This window comes from Chrysemys picta, chromosome 5, assembly GCF_011386835.1.
Source record: "Chrysemys picta bellii isolate R12L10 chromosome 5, ASM1138683v2, whole genome shotgun sequence".
Classification (NCBI taxonomy): domain Eukaryota; kingdom Metazoa; phylum Chordata; order Testudines; family Emydidae; genus Chrysemys; species Chrysemys picta.
This window is the reverse complement of record NC_088795.1, coordinates 66,776,525-66,795,347: the sequence shown is the minus strand read 5'-3', so window position 1 is coordinate 66,795,347 and position 18,823 is coordinate 66,776,525. Positions and strand designations below refer to the sequence as shown.

The 18,823-nt window shown below is 37.6% G+C and overlaps 1 protein-coding gene across 6 annotated transcripts in view; it reads left to right on the top strand.

Annotated features, from left to right (window-relative positions):
- FSTL5 (follistatin like 5) overlaps window positions 1-18,823 on the top strand; it is a 639,703-nt gene that overhangs the window by 64,790 nt on the left and 556,090 nt on the right. For 2 of the 6 annotated variants that reach the window (XM_065596499.1, XM_005299297.5), the window contains exon 3: window positions 850-932. The exons of the other annotated variants lie outside the window; for them this stretch is intronic. The gene's annotated coding sequence lies outside the window, so the exon portion shown is untranslated. The remainder of the gene's footprint in view (window positions 1-849; window positions 933-18,823) is intronic. 6 annotated transcript variants of the gene reach the window in all.

The following is an 18,823-nucleotide window of genomic DNA, read 5'->3' as shown; positions in this document are numbered from 1 at the left end:
CGAGCCCCTGCCTGCCCCCTGCCAGAGCCCTGCTTCCCCCGCCCCCCCCACCTGGGGCTGGCATCACCACTCTCCTCCCCCCCCCACACACACACATGTTCCTCCACACCCTACTTTTTTGACAAATTCCCACTTTTGCCAAAAAGTCGGGACGGCCGAGACAGGGCTTCAAAAAGGGACTGTCCCTGCCAAAATGGGAGATATGGTCACCCTACCGTAATCAGACTTTCCTCTGTGGCTACTTTGTGGTGTTCACTTTCCAAATTCTATAGCCAGATTTTGTGTTAGTGACACCCTCTCCAATTTCTCCTGCTTGAAGGCACTTCTTGCTGACAGATACTGTAGTTATGAGTTTGCAATAAAAATATCAGCAGTAAAAATGCATTGGATGAAGTAACAGACATGTTATCATTAACTCTGGCCCACCTTTACCTGAACTATAAAGGGTGGGAAATCTGGATAGGGAAAATTCTTCATTGTCCATGTGTGACAGAAGCTGAAGAGCTGTTTCCCATTGACAGCATTTTCCATTCCCCATAATCATCCATGTGAACAGGTGAGTAGATTGGTGTTCTTCAAATCAATCAGTCCTATTGGGACCCAGAAAGGTATGATTCCCAGGTGAGTGGAAGTGACAGTTTGAGTGTACATTGAATTATACATTTATTATTCTGTGTGATATAGAGATATATTTATTTATTTATTTGGCAGCTAATTTTTACTGAGATATTTCCCTTTACTGTTTTAGAAATAAACCATGAAATAAGTATGACTGCTTGATTTAATTAATTACCCTTTTGACACATTTAAAGTGGAATTAATGACATTTTATTTGGATTGTATCACTAGGTTTTCCAAACCATAAGATGCTAAAAGAATATGAAGAGTTAAATCTGAGGACTAGTTGGCAGTACTGTCACTGATTACTTGAAGTAGGTTGAAGTTCAGGGTTTATTTGCATTTGAATTAATTGAGATTGGTGTCCAGCAGAGCTTTATAGAACAGGGTTCAGAAAGACTTTAGTATAATAAAGTACTTGATGAATACTTGTATATGTTAGAGGGAAGATGGTGAAAGATATTTTCAAGATATTTTTTCTGTCTGATAGTTTTTTGTACTTAAATATGTTTTATCTAAGCAAGCTTTATAGTAACTTTCAAATACTTATACCACTAAGTCTGCATTCTTGTGTTAATAAGGGCCAACATTTTCAAACCTGGGTATCTAATATTAAGCTTTTATAAAGGCATGTTTAGGTGTCCAAGTAAAAATGGCTTATTTTCAGTGGTGTTGAGCACCTGCATTGACAATTAAATACTATGTATATTTATATCTTTTAATATTAGTCATATGCAATATAGTCTATCACTATAAGAGAGTTTAATAAAGGAGAGAAACTTCTAATTTATTAGTATTGATCATTTGGATTAAAAAAGGCACCACAAAATGCTAGATACTTTCTATAGTGTAACTCTTTTGAAAATACCTACAATTTTGAGGTAATCCAAATCTTCTGGGTCTGATTGTGCTCTCAGTTACACAAAAACAAACCTAGTAACGAGGGAATGCAAGAGTAAACAGGAGGGAAAATTGGTGCTCTTAATTTATAAGGAAATAAACAGGAAATAATTTGCCTTTCAAATATCTTGAGTACTGTATCATGTTTCAAGGTAGAATATTTTATGTTGTATTATATTATAAATTTGATTTAGCACAATGTTGTATAGCCTGGTACAGTGTATCACTTACAGGACTTATTGGGTTTAAATTAACAGTTACTTAGAAAATATTTTTGCCATCACAGTGGATAGCTCAGTGGAAAACTCTGCTCAGTGTGAAACATCAGCCAAAAAAATAAGCAAAATGTTAGGATGTATAAAGAATGAGAGACAATAATAGATAATATAATTCCATGCCTTCTTACCTTGAATATTGTGTTCAGTGATGGTCAAATTATCTCAGAAAGGCGCTAGGAGAGCAGAGATGTGCGAGATTCAGAGATGGGCCACTAAAATATTGTTGTGGGTGTAAACTTCCATAATTGATGAGATTGAAATGATTGGAGAATAGATGAAAAAGACAGGACATGATAAAAGAATATAAAATAATGAATGATATAGAGACAGTAGTTCAGGTGAGTTCCAATTACCCTTTCTCATAGTACAAGAACAAAGGGACATTCAGCAAAATTGAATGGAAACAAATGTAAAACCGATTAAAGGATTATTTTTTTGCACAGTACATAATTGATCTTTGGAACTTATTGCCACAAGTTATCACTGAAACCAAGTGATTATCAGGGTAAAAAAAGAAGTAGACACACATAGATAGTGAGAATATCCACAAATACATTATATCGCTTATAAAGTCTTTCATTTTCATGTAAACACTCATCTTCAAGGCATAAACCCAAGACTAATTTAGGTTAGGAAGAAATTTCTCCTGTGGATTAGGTATACCTTGATTTTTTCCATGATGGTATTTCTTGTTCCTTCCTCTAAAGTATTCTATATTGACCACTATCAAACATAGGATACTGGATGAGATGAATCTTTGGTCTGATCTAGAATGGCAGTTCTTATGTTTTTTTAAGAAAACATGCTTACTTACCTGTTTGCTATATTTTATTATTTAATGATATAGAATTAAAATAAAAGTGCCCTTGCCTTTCCCAAAATCATTCTCAGAAAGCGTTTGTTCAGAAATTGAAATATCTACATGAAAATGCACCAAATGCAAATATGATGTCATTTGAACAATACCATGTTATTTTTCGATTTCTTTAAGTAATCACACTGGGGGGGAAAAAAACCACAAATATTTTGCAGATTTAGTTCATTTTTTTGGAACAGACAGGCCATATTCTTCTCTTTTCTTTTGTGTGTCTGTCTGTGTCTGTGCCACCAATGCCATATGTATGGGCTATACAGTTGAACTTTTAAAATAAAATTTAATACATAAACACAAATACTAGCATCTGCTCTCTTAATGCTGGAGTGCTGAATTCCAGAGAATGTTACTGAGAGTTAAGTATGCACATGAAAAAGAGAATAAACCCTTTAATGATTACCCCTGCCCCAAATATAGGAGTCCCCTCTCTATCACATCAATAAAAGAGTATTTTATGCAAATAACTCCCATATGTACCAGTATGAGAACAGTTCCTTAATACTTATTTTGAGAGAGACCATGTTTTCCTTTCACAAGCAAGGAATTTCTCTTTTAGGTTTGATTTTTTTTTTAATTGCCTTTTCAACTTCTGTATGCCACAATTTTTGTTCTTCTTTCCATTTTCTCAGCAGTGACTATTTTTTTCTTTTTCTCTATTCTAAGGTTCTGCTTCAAAACACATCTAAGTCAATAAAATAACTCTCATTGTCCTTCCTGGGCTTTTAATCAGAACCTAAGTGACTATTAATTTTTTTATGAAAGGTCTCAGCCCTGGAGAGTGAAGTCCTCAGAACAAGTACCTCATGGGGAAGTGCAGGCTTTCTGAATGTTGTCTCCAGTGGTTTTTCGAGTCTTGAGTGGGAGGGATCAGACAGTAACTCAGAGAGTAATATGGTCACCATACATTCACTGTCTAAGCTCTATAGTATCCACAGAGGTCCAGTGGCTAACTGATCTACCAGAATGGTGGTGCAGCTTGTTCCTCACAATGTGTCCTCAATCTGCTCTGCAGGCTGATACAGGGGTACAGCTCCTGGGAGTATACAGAGAAACAGCAGTCCTTTTGTGCAATTTTGTCTGGCCCTTATTGATGCTATGTAAGGGTAGAGAAAAACTCCTTACCCACTCGTTACACTATGTAAAGGCTAATCATGACATCAACCTTAATGACAAGCCACTGCTGTTGTGGGAAGTATATGGCTTTCAATCACTACTGCCATGGACCAAATTGTGACAAATAATCTGTAAGTGATAGACACTATAACATTACTAATCTCCTAAAACATTTTGTTCCTAAGCAGATATAATATCTGCTCTATAACAATCCATAAGACATTTTTCACCACATTATCATGATTTGAAGGTAGGTAATATTTTCAATTGAACGCACTTGTATATTTAAGAAGAAAGAACCTCAGCTACTACAATGGAGATCTAAAATATTAATCCTAAAACTGTTGTCTCCAATGCACCTGCTTTGCTTCTCTTTCCCATTCATATTCCATTAAATTTCTTGGACCATTCAGAAACAGAGCAGCTATCTAGTGGTTATAAACAAAAGGAGAGATATTCCTATTTTATTTTCTATGGTTTTGCTTTGAGTAGTTTTTGATCAATAGAAACTTTTATTAAAAGGTATTCTGCATATTAATGCATGGGCAGTTTAGTTATTTGCTTGGGACACTAGAAACTGAACAATGTTTTTCCTGAGGTTTAATTTTGGTGTTATGCTAAGTAAAAGCCCTGAAGTGGTGACAGAGTATCAGATGATTTTAGATGGGGTTCTTTGGCTATATTACATTTTTGCCTATTGTCACCTACTAATTTTGTTCCTTCATACCTAGAGAATTATTGTGACAAACATACTGGAATATCTTGCATTTTCATGTTCTTGTTGCATTCAACAGGGAGGGTAGGATGCACCTGAGGGTTTTCCTCTGAAGCATAAGCAGAATGCTGTAGGCCTCAGAAATTAAATGAAGATGCCCCTGTAGGACAAGAATTAATATATACTTTACATCTTTTCACCATGATAGTCTCATTAACATTGTACTCCAGGCTCTCAGTTAGTAAATGTTCTCTCCTATAGTTACATTTTTCAGATGGTATGTGTGCATTTGTCTTTGTGTATACTATATGTATTTTCACTCACAAAAATGCTAAAACAATAGTAAAGGTCTTGTTTGGAAATTCAGTATTAAAACTGATACCCTCTCTTCCAGTTATCCAAATATTCCTGGTTATTGCAGTTCATATGATACATTGCAGTATGTATGTTTAAATGTACCCTATTATCCACAACACATGGATACAAAGACACAAGTTAAAATTTCATATGCAATCTGTTTTATTCATGTTCATATACCACACAAAGCACCTTCCAGCATTGTGCAAAGGAACATGACTAACATCAAGGATGTGTGTATCCTTCTCCATTCATCTCTCTGGGGAGAGGACAGGGAGCCAAAGTTGCATCCACCACACTTGTATTTGAGTGGATGAAATTTAATAGTGAAAAGTGTAAGGTGATGCATTTGGGGATGACTAATAACAATTTTAGTTACAAGATGGGGACGCATTGGTTAGAAGTAACGGAAGAGGAGAAGGACCTAGGGGTCCTTGTAGACCGCAGGATGACTATGAGTCGACAATGTGACGTGGCGGTGAAAAAAGCCAATGCTGTCTTGGGATGCATTAGGCGAGGTATATCTAGTAGGGATAAGGAGGTCCTGCTTCCGTTGTACAAGGTGCTGGTGAGACCTCATTTGGAGTACTGTGTGCAGTTCTGGTCTCCCATGTTTAAAAAAGACTAACTCAAACTGGAACGGGTGCAGAGAAGGGCCACTAGGATGATCAGAGGAATGGAAAACCTGTCGTATGAAAGGAGACTAGAGGAGCTTGGGTTGTTTAGTCTGACAAAGCGAAGGCTGAGAGGGGATATGATTGCTATCTTTAAATATATTAGAGGGATTAATACAAGGGAGGGAGAAGAATTATTCCAGCTTAGTACTAACGTGGATACGAGAACGAATGGATATAAACTGGCCGTGGGGAAGTTCAGGCTTGAAATTAGACGAAGGTTTCTGACCGTTAGAGGGGTGAAATATTGGAATGGCCTTCCGAGGGAAACGGTGGGGGTGAGGGACCTGTCTGGTTTTAAGATTAAGTTAGATAAGTTTATGGAGGGAATGGTTTAATGGTAAAACATAGTAGTCAAGAAAACCAAGCAATGGTAGGTAAATAGCATAATGGCTAACAGGGATCAGGATGGAGACTCTTGCCTATATGCTCGGGGTCTTACTGATCGCCATATTTGGGGTCGGGAAGGAATTTTCCTCCAGGGCAGATTGGCTGAGCCTCTGGAGGTTTTTCGCCTTCCTCCGCAGCATGGGGCAGGGATCTCTAGCAGGAGGGTCTCTGCCGATTGAAGTCACTAGTAACAGGATTGGGGACTTCAGCAGCAGAGTCCAGGGAAGGGGTAGGGACGGTTTTATGGCCTGCAGCATGCAGGGGGTCAGACCAGATGATCATAATGGTCCCTTCTGACCTTAAAGTCTATGAGTCTATGAGTGTTAAAATAGATATTTGTTCATGAAATGAGTATAAATGTTGAAAATAACTTGAAATATTTGAAAGTGCAGCTCTTAATGTGATTTAAATGTGAGTGGGGGACTGCAATTACGTTTCTTTTTAAAGCAGAAAAAGAACAATAGATTGTACTCCTAGAAGCTCAGAGTTTTTTAAAAAATGCAATTATTTACGTAAGAGATTCTTTTTTTGAAGATTCTGCAGTTTGAATACTTATATGAAGACTTGAAAAAAAATCAGCCTGATCTTAATGGCTCAAAAGCAAGGTTCACATAAAGCTTCAAATTTATCTGAAAGTATAGGGGTTCTGGGTTTCCATTATGATTTTGATCATCAGATTAGTTTCATCAACATTTGGCAGACCTAGACCTCTGCTGTGTGGAGAGACCCACCAGCAATTCCTTTCCTGGTAAAGCACTCTGTTAAACCCTGAGATCACTCTGTTTATCTGAATTTTCTTCAGATGAGGGAGAGAGCAGATGGAAGACTTCATAACCCCCTGGTCTTGTGGTGCCTTAACTAGTGTCTAGGGGGCACCAATGGCCAGCCCCACGGGAACTGGGTCTTTCAGGGAACAACCACAGAAGGGCCACTGCCCCACAAACCACTGAGTCTTTGGGGGAGCAAGAAACACACCTCCACTTGAAATGACACAGTGCAGTACAGTCTCTGAGTATTCAGGGACAATTAGTTCCTCAGGTTATTTGTCTGCCTTGCATTCAGACTAAGCCTGTGTGCTAACAATCCATGTGAAATTTTCATTGCTTTTGACAAGTATCTGAGGGATCAGCTCTGTCACAATCTTGTACCTACTCTACCTCAAGCATGTCTTGGCTGGATATATCTGTCCCAGGCATCACTTTCCTCACGCTTGGCACTTTTCATGTCCGCCAACTTCTATGTTGCCATTTTTTCCATGTATTTTTTATCTTCTTGAGTCATTTTTTTTCTCAATTCCTCTCTTTGTTGTATGTCAGAGAATATTTGGATACATCCAAACATAAATTTACTATCTCTTCAGTTTATAAAATATGCAAATCATAATGTCTGTGGATATAGAGTACATCAGTTTTAAAATCACAAGTCATAGCATAACTAAACTGAGGAAAAAAATTAATTCAAAGATACTCAAACAGCCCATAAAGTCAAACCTCTTCACGTCAACCCCTATTGCAAAAGTCTGAACAGTCAGGCCTGGCAACGTGCAGTGAAAATTAACAAACTTAGGCTCCATCAGACCAATGAGGGAAGTGAGCTCAGCAGTTGGAGATTCTCAGCTGAAAATGATGTCTCTTGACAAAAAGCATTCTAATCTGGGAGTTCTTGGAACAGACTTTAAAAAAAAAAATCTTCACAGATTTATCTTCAGAATTCTACATTGTTCTATATAGGTCCTGAAACGGCAAGGTAAGTGTTATTGCAGTACAATTCTGGGCTAATTTCTGCTCTCAACACATATGAACCGCACTAAGTCAGCAAGATGAGACATTTAAACTTATCCTACACTTTGTTCTTAAGTGTCAAAAATAATAATGTTAACATGAATGTGAGGGACAGAGGGCCATGTCCCTCAGTCCATAGAGGGACATACCACCATTTTTCTATTCAGGAGGAAATACTTAAGCACTGCATGAGGTTATCTAGGGAGGAGGTGGAATCCCTGTTGTTGGAAAATTTTAAAAACTGGTTAGACCAGTAGTTCTCAACCAGGGGCCTCAAGCAGGTTTCAGGGGGGCCTCCAAGCAGCGCCAGCATTAGACTCCCTGGGGTCTAGGGCAGAAAGCTGAAGCCCCATCACATCAGGCTGAAGCCCAGGTCCCTGAGCCCCACCACCCAGGGCTGAAGCCAGTGCAATGTAGCTTCATGTGACATGGGGCCCGAGGCAATTGCCCTGCTTGCTACCCCCTAATGCTGGACCTGGCTTTTATTTGCAGAAAACCTGTTATTGTGGCACAGGTGGGCCATGGAGATTTTATAGCATGTTGTGGGGGCCTCAGAAAGAAAAAGTTGAGAACCTTTGGGTTAGACAAATAGTTGTCAGGGATTCATAGATTCATAGATTTCAAGGCCAGAAGGTACCACTGTGATTATCCAGTCTGACCTCCTGTATACACAGGCCAGAGAACTTCCCCAAAATCATTTCTAGAATGGATCTTTTTAAAAAGAAAATCCAATTTTGATTTAAAAATGGTCCGTGATGGAGAATCCACCACAACCCTTGGAAAATTATTCCAGTGGTTAATTATTCTGACCATTAAAAACTGACGCCTTTTCTCCACTATGAATTTGTTTAGTTTCAACTTCCAGCCATTGGACAGCATTATACTTTTCTCTGCCAGATTGAAGAGCCCATTATTAAATATTTGTTCCCCATGTCAATACTTATAGACTAACCAAGTTACCCCTTATTCTTCTCTCTGTAGACTCAAACAGCTCACTCTATTTAGCTTATTGCTATAAGGCACGTTTTCTAATCCTTTAATCATTCTTGTGGCTCTTCTTTGAACCCTCTCCAATTTATGAACATCTTTCTTGAATTGTGGGCACCAAAACTAGATGCAGTATTTCATCAGCAGTCACACCAGTGCCAGTTATAATGGAGAATAACCTCTCTACTCCTTCTTGAGTTTCCCCTGTTTATGCATCACACAATCACTATAACTCTTTTGGCCACAGCATCACACTGGAAGCTCATGTTCAGCTGATTATCCACTAGGCTCACCAAATCTTTTCCAGAATCACTGCTTTCCAGGATAGAGCCCTATTCTGTAAATATGGCCTACATTCTTTGTTCTTATACATTTACGTTTAGCTGTATTAAAACAGTGTTTGCTTGAACCCAGTTTACCAAGCAATCCAGATCACTCTGTTTCTGTGACATGTCCTCTTCATTTATTTACCACTTCCACTGTGTCATCTGCAAATTTTATCAGCAATGATTTTATGTTTTGTTCCAGGTCATTGAGAACCATGTTAAATATGACAGGGACAAGAACCAATGCCTTAAGTATACCTAATCCTGTTTCAGCACAGGGGATGCTAAGGGATGGACTAGGTGGTTTCTTGAGGTCCCTTCTATATTTCCATTTCTGATATACTTCACCAGAAAAAATCAACTTGACCACTTGATAGCTTTTCTCCCAGCAAAGTCAGTGGGTGACTATTATTATAATCCTAAAACAAGAGAGCACAGCTCTAGACCTTGAAAGGAAATAAATATGGTTGAAGAATTATGTTGTGAAATACCAATTTGACCTACTTCTCCCTCCTCACAACTTGCTAGAAAATGCACAGATTCCAGAGCAATCTCCAATTTCTAAACTAAATTAAAATGTTGACATTACTTGTCACATTGCTCATTCCAGGTTTCCAGTGGAAATTTTGAAACAAAACAATGATCCTGTTTTCCTTTTACACTAATATTAAAGTGATGTAGTTTGTGAGGAGGTATGTACCCAACACAGATAAGGAAAGGATTAACTGCAGCTGAAGAGCTCAATTAAGGCACCTGGTTGTACCTGGAGGGTGGGTCAGGCACAGTTAAAGATGGATCTCAGCTGAGGTGGAGCTGGGTGGTTATAAAAAAAGGAAGGGAAGGAACTGAACTGTGCAATCCTTCTTTTGGCATTAAATGGAATGACTGGCAAGGTCAAGGAGGAAGCCTAGGAAACGATTTGTCCCTGGGATCTTCTGAGAAGAGAAGTGTGACAAGAGGCCAGGAGAAACATGAAGCAAGCTTACTTCCTTGTAGATATTCAACTGAGGAAGAGAGCAAAGGAAACTTAAAAGGGAGGAAAGGAGGAGGGCAAATGTTGGTTTACGTTTATACTTCATTTGGAATATGTTGGGGGAACTCAAGGGGGGAGCCTTGTGAGACCCACCCTTGAAAATAGAATGAACCTAGAGAATCTGTGAGAGAGGCTTTGCTGATAGCCTGAGGTAGGAAGAAACCCAGAAGGGTAGCAGGGGGTGGGTCTGAATAAACAGACCTTGTGTGGTCATTAACTGGTGCCTGGGCTGGAACTCAGAGGAGTGGGAGGGCCTGGGTTCCTCTACCAACTACTGGGGAAGGTGGCATAAAGTGCTCTTTGATATACTCAGATGAGGACATTTGAAAACCCTGAGATGGGAGAGTACAAGAACCACAGGGACCAGAGTTGGAGCTGAAGACCTTTAATAAGGATACTGGAATTTTGTTACCCTGGAGGGAGTGGGACTAATCATGACCTGGTTAGAGGGCTGAGTCACAAGAAGAGGCAAACTCTCTCATGGCTGGAGTGGTTGGTTGTCAGTAGGGGACACTAGATGACCAGCCATGATGGGGGCATGCCAGTGGTGAGACCACTCTTACACATAACTCTATTGACATTAGTAGGATCCTTCCAGATGTACATCAGTTAGAGAGAGGAGAATCAGGCCCAGCATATTCCCATTGCAGATGTAACTACTTAAGGGATAGTATAGTAATTGGAACAATAAACATCACCATTTAAAATGTTATTTCCTCAGTTTCCATGTATGCTATTAGCTTTTGGGTGTTTGCATGAAATATTATCAAATCCAAGCCAGTGTTGTTGTAAAACACTGGAAGCATATTCATGGTGATGGATATGTGATATCAAGAAAAACTCCTACATTAATTTGACTTGTGTAAAGATAGCTGTGGCCAGCAATGATAGACATTGTTTTTTTTTGTATCTGAACAAAATCTCCCAAAGTGGAATAATGTATGCATTACAGATGCTGTCTGCATCTTCAGTGCTACATTAATTATTTGCTAGTGTTCTGCTCTCCTCCAGAAAGCATGTGTAAAGGGGTAGTGGGATGCTGAGGAAATATTATGTATAACTCTATCACAGTCTCTTCTTCCTGCATCTCCGATTAAATCTGGACATGTCTAAATGATGAGTTAATGTGCAGCAAGTTGGCATGTATGTCTACTGTGCTCCACGCTAACTGTCCATGTGGATCTTGGGCAGATATTAAAAGTTGCCTAGTGTGGTTTGTGTTCTTCATTGTGCACTAGGGAGCATCAGCAGGGTCCACATGGACACTGAAGCACAATAGATTCACACTCCAGCTTGCTTTAGACTAATTCATTGTTTAGACAAGCTCTCTTTTCTGAAGCACAGGCCAGAGTTGTGTCTATTTCCAGACTTCTCAGAAAGTATTACAGAGATAAACCTCAGGGTTATCGTATGTAATACCCTGAGGAGTCGGTGGTAATAGTCCTCAGTCAACTTCAAAGAAGTAACTATACAGTTTCTTTGTAGACAAACATTTAGTGAATACAGAAAACATTGTAAATAGTACATGGAATACTATAAATAACTTTTAAACAAAAGCTATCAAATAGTAAATCTACTGGTGTTCCTCAAATAGACTTCCCTTCTCCTCCCGCCCCCCACTTCTTCTTTTTTTTTTTGCTTTTACATATTTAAATGCAATGTTTCAACTTAACATTTACACTTCTGTACTTTAACACATACCAATGAACTCACTTCCCTCTGATCTTTTTATAGAGATGATTTATTAGTCTCTGTAATGTGACTGTAATATGCAGTGTGTGTTACCTGGACTCTTCAGAACTTGGGGAGAGTGGCAGCATCTCAGTCCTTTCAAATACTTCAGAATCCTGACAGCAAACTATCTGGGAATCAGTACAGCTAGCAGCATTTGAGCCCTTGGGCTGATAGTTGACTGGTCTCCTCAGTTGCTGATAAAACAGAAATCTGTAGTCTACATCCAGAGTGGTACAGGTAGTGGGATCAGCATATAACACATCCATTCCCTGAGTTTCTATAAAGGTTTCACTATATAGGCCACTATCTTTTTTTTCCCATAAACTCGGGTCTTTCAGGTAAGAATTTACAAACCTTCACCTTCCTCAGCTTAGCCCCTGAGAGAGTCCCACTTAGTTAATAGCTGTGTAGCTTCTAGGAGTAATAAATGCTCCCCTACCAGCTCTCCCTCTAGGTCCATATACCGGGGTGGACCAAACATGTTAACGGAAAGCTTCCCTAATAAGTAAAGCTGGAATAGTACTGACCTGTGTCCAGAGTGCTTCTGGTATTGGAACCCACCCTCGCAGCAGACACATACCTCATCCTACATCAGTCAGGGCTGTCTTTAACCCACATATTTATACCCTTTCCTTTCTCTCTCCAACCCCTATATGCTGACTGGCTCAGCTCTCAGGTTAGTGAATAGGGTCTGACCTACCAGGTGGTTCATCCACAACAAAAAATACCTATATAGCTACAAGAACAACTAGTGAGCATGTTTAGTTAACCACCACATCCTATTTCTGGATGTTTCTGTGCCCTTCCAGCTGAGTTGACCTGCAAAGCATTCTGCAAGTTTATAAAGACAAAGAATATTCCAGCTGAAATCCTTATGTCCTCTCCACTGCTTATCTCTCTTTCTTTGGGCCAAATAAAATCAAATGCTTGAGCATGTGAGTTACACATGCATCTCCGGAAACAAATCTTCCATATTAACGTAGGGAGGCTTGGCAAGCATAGACATAAACACAGAAATTATAGAGCCACTGTTAGTGCAAGAAAAACATGCAGATGATCCTTGTTTAAGAAAAAGTATACATTTCAGTGTCACCTGTTGTTAACTGAGAACTGCAAATAATTCTTGCTAAGTACCTAATGGGGAAAAAAGAATTTTATTTCTGCTATTTAGCTTCATTATTTATTTAATGTCTTAATATTTTATAAATATATGATTGTATATTAGACTTTCTATTTAAGCTAATTTTTTGGATAAATGTAATAATGTTAAAAATAATCATCAGCTTCCAAAGCAATATTAAGACTTTATTAACATTCTACAAATACTGATGAAACCAAAAATCTGGCAAATGAAATTAGTGGCCAGCTAATGGAAAAAATTAAAATTAACTGGGACAAATATGTATGGAACACGTAAAGACCATATCAAAGCCACATAAAATGAATAGAAGGATGGGAGAAAAGCAGCCAGGTATACTTAACCAAATATTACAAAATATACAAAAGTAAATACAAACCTGCTATAAATCATGACCCAAAAAACTTGAGAAACATGAAAACATGAAAGTTGTCACAAAATAATCATGGCTGGAAGTAAAACTTAGGACAAAATTCTACAAAATGAGTGAAGAAACATCTCATAAAATTGACAAAGATTAAAGAAGAAACAAATCAAGGACTAATTTTTGTTTAAAAGGAATGCAAACCACTGAGCTAGAAAGTCTGTGGAAAGAATCTGTCTGAATTACAACCTATAGTTCCTTCTTCGTAATTCAGGGAAGTCCTACAGAGGAAAGTTACACATTTCTTTTATGCTATGGAATCCAGAGACAAGTTTACAGCCACAAGAAACTGTGACAAGTGCTTATGTAGACAGCTTGGTTAATCAATCAATTCAGAAACCAGTCAACTTTGAAGTAAAATAATCTTTTGAAGCTTATTATGCTCATTTTGAGATAATAGGGCAAATGAACCAATGGACCAGAGAACAAAAAGTTATATTTCTTGCTCCCAGTCTAAAGGGATATACCCTTATTATGCTAAGATATTTATCAGAAAAAGACAAGAACAAGTTTCAAACTACATTAACCCATGATTTGGAAGTTGGATGCCAGACATCATTGGCCAGAATCATTCAAGAACTGTATTAGACTGGCTGACATAAAGACTCTTTACCAGAACTGCCTGATGATATTGAGAAATTAGGGCACAGAACTATCCAAATAACCTGAAGAGCTACAAGATGTCTTAGACCATGACCAATATAAATACAGTTTTCTTGTAATTAACCGGAAACTGAAGGTAAAAGCATTTTAATGTAATTTTGTAAGAGAAACTTTGGAATATGCTCTGGAAGTATAAACTCACTATCTAGCAAATCTTTCAAAAAGAATGAATGGAGGACATAATGGTTGACAGTAATTCAAAATCTAACAAATGAGACTTCACCAGATAGACATAAAAGTCATTTAAACTAAGTGTTAGCATTAGGATAGCTGTGGCCTCCTATGCTCCCTCCCTTGGCGTGGCTCTGACATGCACAGTACAATAGGATGGGCTAGAAGGATGTCATGTAGTGCTGGCTGGTGCTAGCTCTGGTTCCCCCATACAGGGGAAATATTTAGATGCCCTCCTAGGACAAGTTTTCAGACATTTTGTGCCACTAGAGAGGCACAAAAGGGCTAGAACATGGGCCAGCATCTGATGCATATCCTCAAGGATGATGATTAAAGAAAACAGAATTCTGATTTGAGAGACAGCCAGGTTCTTTCAATTGTAGTCCTGATAAATATTGCATACTATTTTTTTCCCTTGAAAACTGAAGAATAAGGTCATTGTGTTGCACATATTTTTAACTAGAGGTAATTTTGTTGCTCAGTAAAGAACACTTGCCACCATTGAAAATGGTGAGTGTTCTACATCCCTTAACGTTAAGAATTAATCTTCCTTGATCTCCTCTTTCAACTTACTACAAGAGTTAGCATTTGGAGGTTGATGCGTGAAATTAAACTACAGTAGTGAGGATTAAGAAATACTGATTTATACTCTTCAAGAATGGCTGGGCATGCCAAAGACAGTTGTATTGCATTTCATGGATACCAGTAGTATGTTCTGTGCATGGAGGTCAATTTCTTTGTGTATAATGAATCTGGCAATATCATTGGGATTTATAATCTGCCCACAGTAAGGAGCAAAATGTCCAAATCAAAACATATCTGTTTCAGCAACACCGTCCAGAAAAGTTTCTCAGGCCCAGGATAGAATATATGCTCTCACACATAGGAGTGTGAGAGTGTGACCTAACCCAGTGGTCATATATATATATATATATAAAACCATTGCCAATTCCAGTACTTTTTAATTATTTACATATATTACCACTGGAATTTCATACTAAACTATAAAAACTCTTTTGAATAAAATAAAATTAGTTTGAACATAATAGTACATTGCATGCTATGAAGTTCCTGATTATAATAGATGGGATTCTGAGGAGACAGTAAATAAATTCTTATATCATCAATGGCCTTGCAATAAAAATGCTGAAATGAGATATTAGTGCAATAAAATGCAAATATGTTGTGTATTGGTAGACTAGATGTCTATCGATAGTAGAATTTATATGCTAGAGACAACTCCTACAATTATCATATATATGTTTCATTGAACATGGTAGTCTGTGGGTTAGAATGTTTGCTTCTTTTTTTGTTGTTCTTCAAATGCTTGTTAATATATAATTCACTTTATATTCCACACAATTCTATTTAATCTTCACCAAACTGTCCAAGTGAAGCAGCGAGGCTAACAGGCATGATGGATCCACTTCTAACTGGGGCCAAAGATGTCTCTTCAAACTGTTCCCAAAGACTGAAGCTCTGACAGGTTCTGGAAACTTCCTCAATTGACAGATCTAAGAAAGATGTTGAATACATTACATTACATCACCCTAGCAACTCAAGCGTCTTTCGTGACTGACAGAACAAGTGCAATTTTCTGCACTTATTTCTGACTATGTTATATTCGGACTCATCAAGAAAGTTGACCTTGATAGCTTTAAAGTAGAACCAAAGCTAGCTCCCTCCAAAGCAGAGAGGAAAAAACCCAAAGCACTGTAATAGGGAAGACACACATATTTTCTACAACTGTATATTTACATTAACCATAGAACATGGTCAATTATTTTGTATTATTTAAGGACCTGTTATGATTTTATAGAATATTCTTTTAGAAACTTAAGATTTGTTTTCATTTTTTTTACTGTGTTACTGGAGAACGAGAAGGAAGAATAGCAGCTTTCATATCAAAGATCTTTTTTTCTCCATTCTTTCTCTGTGCACCAGCACCATCAATGATATCAGCACAGTTCTAGAAACAGGGTGAAATCAAGTTTTGCCATTGATTTTTAGCTTCGATAGGATTTCATCCATAGTCTAAGAATTAGTCTGAGACAGTCAATGGGGAAAATATAATTTGGGTCCAGTCATGACAGTTGCTGAATGCTCTTAACTCCCATGGTAGTCAATGACTCTGAACGGTGCTCACAACCTCATGGTACACACAGCTTGCTCCAAAATCTGGAGATCTTTCTATGGACTTCAGTGGCTTTGGCACAGACCCACTGCCTGACTAATTTCTAGTTAAAGTGCAGAATCTGGAATTTCCCTAGAGTGTCAAAGATTAAATGGGATGGTAAAATAATCAGTGCATACTATCTAAGGCTGGACAATCTCCTATCCTTTAATCTGTTATCTTAACCGATTGGACAAACATCCATTAACTTTAGTGGGCACTGTTCTTGCTACAGGATAAGCAAGAATAAGTTTACCAGTGAGAATAATAATTAACAACACTTAATTGTTAGAATAAGCCTAACAGTGAGTTGATATAGTAGCAACTGCTGTTTTTTCTTATCATTATTTTTGTTGTTCAGACATTGTTTTTTGTTTTGTTTTTCTAGCTATGGAAAATACTATCAATATCTTTTAAAAGAGTGCGTTTTTAAAATTATGTCAAGGTTATATTGAAAGATTACATGACAAAAATCTCTCCCATTGTGCACAGACAATGTAGAAAGTACCATGCTGAGAAGTTAAACCCTTCACATTAGAAGAAACATACATCTGTACTTTTTCAAACCAGTTCTGCACCTCTCTTTATAATTGTCCTAAACCTGTGCAATGAAAAAAATATAAAAATACTTGCCAAAATATTAAAATTATTGAAAACATAGAACACAGTGTTTATATGAGTTTTAAGATGACAGACATAATACTCATGTTTTCATAATATACAGCAGTTGTAATTCCCACCAGTTCGGCAGCTGACATGATCATGTACATGAATCCCCTAGGATATTAAGGAAGCAGTAATAACAAGCCCAGTTAACAAGAGAAGAAAGGGACTGCTTAGCTGACTATACATGTTCCGTATACTAGCACTGAGTACAAATAGCAATGCTGGTAAACACAGCAGTTCCATGAGACTGAGCTTTGAAGCTTTATGGGAAAATGAGATCAAAAGGCACAACTCAATTCTATTAAAAAGGCTCCTTTGAGGCCTGTGAAGGATAATACCTTTATCATGTTTCTTTCCCTACAGCATTCAAGAGAGACTCTAAGATTACAATCTCAAGGATGTAATGAGAAGGGGTTAAGTTTGCAGTGTTTACTATTTCATTATATGCCATTTAGATCTGTGTCACAGGAACTAAGGAGTCTGGTATTATTATGGGTATTTCTAATTTTATTTATTGCAAAAAAGTTAATATTAAATTCAAGTTAAAAATTAATTGCAAATAATTTACTAAGGCTTCTCTTTTTTCTCTCACAGCATAATATTCCAATAATCTTATTCATGTTGGGTAATACCCTATTCTGGTAATTCCTGACTTCCATTGATTCTACTGGGACTTCTCAGAATAAGGTACTATCTAGCATGCATAAGGAAATGTCCCCAAATCTACTTATTTAATATTTTTCCCCTAAGAGATTTTTTTCTTTTTTAAGATCTATACATTGAATATGAACAATTCAATCCATTATTCTATATTAGGAAATTGAATTGTGTTCGTTAGTTGTGATTAGTCATAGAAGGACATTGTTTCTATTCTTTGAGAGAAAGAGACGTATAAGGACAACTTGGAGAAGCCACTGGGAATAAGAATCTTTCAGAGAATGAGCAGTTTAGGGAGAAGCAGCAGATAAATCAGCATTGTAGACATTTATAAAATGTTCAAACTTTTCTGGGCATTATTTCTAGAAAATTTGGCTACTCCAACAATTATTGGTTCAGGTGATTGTTCACTGCCATGACTCCTTGGGACTGTGGCAGATAGACAGAAGACTGCTCTTGTTTATGCTATTTATAGAGCCCCAAGATTTCAGTCACTTAATGGTAATCAATGGCCACAACTACATCTCTCTTGATCTGTGGTTCATGCACCTCAGGATCTGGCTCCAAATATGTAAAACTATACATAAAATCCATATATTGGATTTCATTGTTCAACTCTACCATTAAGGGTAAATATGACTGGTTCGTAGCAGCAGTTCTGGACACTCTTAACAATCTATAATTTACATAACTGAACATTCTCCATCATTCCTATAAAAGTAAACTTGTTTGCACATGCCATCATGCTATGAAAAAAGGAGTGTGTATAGCAAAACCATATTTAGGAAAGGGTAACAAGTATACTCTTCACCGACAGGAATTTATTTGCATCAGTATATACAATGATATGTTCAAATCATAGGCAATGAAGCATAGTTCATATTTACCCCTGTAGCTGTATTATAACCCTATTAATAACACAAAATATGATGATTGAACTCATAACCTATGCCTGGTCCATAGTAAATTGTTAATTATTCTCTTTTCCAGATTAGCAATTTGAGTAAAACAACTGTCAGATCCTGAAAGTGTATAGAAACATCCTTGATTATTTTTTAATATAACCTTTCTGATAGGGTCAAATGAGGTATCAGTGTAATATCTGATATGTTCTCTGTCTTGGAGATGGTCTCTTGCCTCAACAGGAGAAG